Below are 1,002 nucleotides of genomic sequence, written 5' to 3' on the forward strand. Positions count from 1 at the left end.
AGGAAACTTCCTGCACTTCTGAGCCAGAGAACTTCATACAGTCTCCAGCATGGCGGGGGAGGGGCTCTTAAAGCTGAAGATTCTCCCTGATGGTGAACTCTATCTACATAAGGGCAGGAGGTGCACACAGAGGGTCCCTGCCAGGTAAAGCTTCTCACAGAGGGTCCCCGTCAGGGGAAGGGGCACACAGAGGGTCACCATCAGGGGAAGGGGCATACAGAGGGTCACCATAAGGGGAAGGGGCACACAGAGGGTCCCCGTCAGGGGAAGGGGCACACAGAGGGTCCCCGTCAGGGGAAGGGGCACACAGAGGGTCCCCGTCAGGGGAAGGGGCACACAGAGGGTCCCCGTCAGGGGAAGGGGCACACAGAGGGTCCCCGTCAGGGGAAGGGGCACACAGAGGGTCCCCGTCAGGGGAAGGGGCACACAGAGGGTCCCCGTCAGGGGAAGGGGCACACAGAGGGTCCCCGTCAGGTGAAGGGGCACACAAAATGTCCCCGTCAGGTGATGGGGCACACAGAGGGTCCCCGTCAGGTGAAGGGGCACACAGAGAGCCTTAATAATACAACATTCCTTGGCCACTGAGGTTCGGAGCGGATTTTTTTTAGGTTTGTGCATATTGAGTCTTTTAGTTGCGATTTTGGAGCAGAAACCACAACTTTTTGGAGTTTTGCTGAGTTTTTTTTTTATTTTACTCAGTTTCTGAATTCATAGAATTGAACTATGCTGTTGGTTTTTTTTTTTTAGTCAACAGTTTCAGTTTTTTCTTTCTATAGATCTGCGTGGTTATTCAGAACATTGTAAAAAATAAATTTCCTTCTGTTCTTACTTGTTGAGAGCCAGAACTTCTGCTGATGGACGTGTAGGAGAGCGGACATTTTTATCGACATCATTTTTGGGTACAAACCACATCTTGAATTTTTGGAGGTGGCGCAGAAATTCTGGTGTTTTGATGTTTTCTATATTCCACATTTAGGTAATGTTATGTTTTGGCAGACCAGA

The sequence above is a fragment of the Anomaloglossus baeobatrachus genome, chromosome 8 (assembly GCF_048569485.1).
Source record: "Anomaloglossus baeobatrachus isolate aAnoBae1 chromosome 8, aAnoBae1.hap1, whole genome shotgun sequence".
In the NCBI taxonomy this organism is placed as follows: Eukaryota; Metazoa; Chordata; class Amphibia; order Anura; family Aromobatidae; genus Anomaloglossus; species Anomaloglossus baeobatrachus.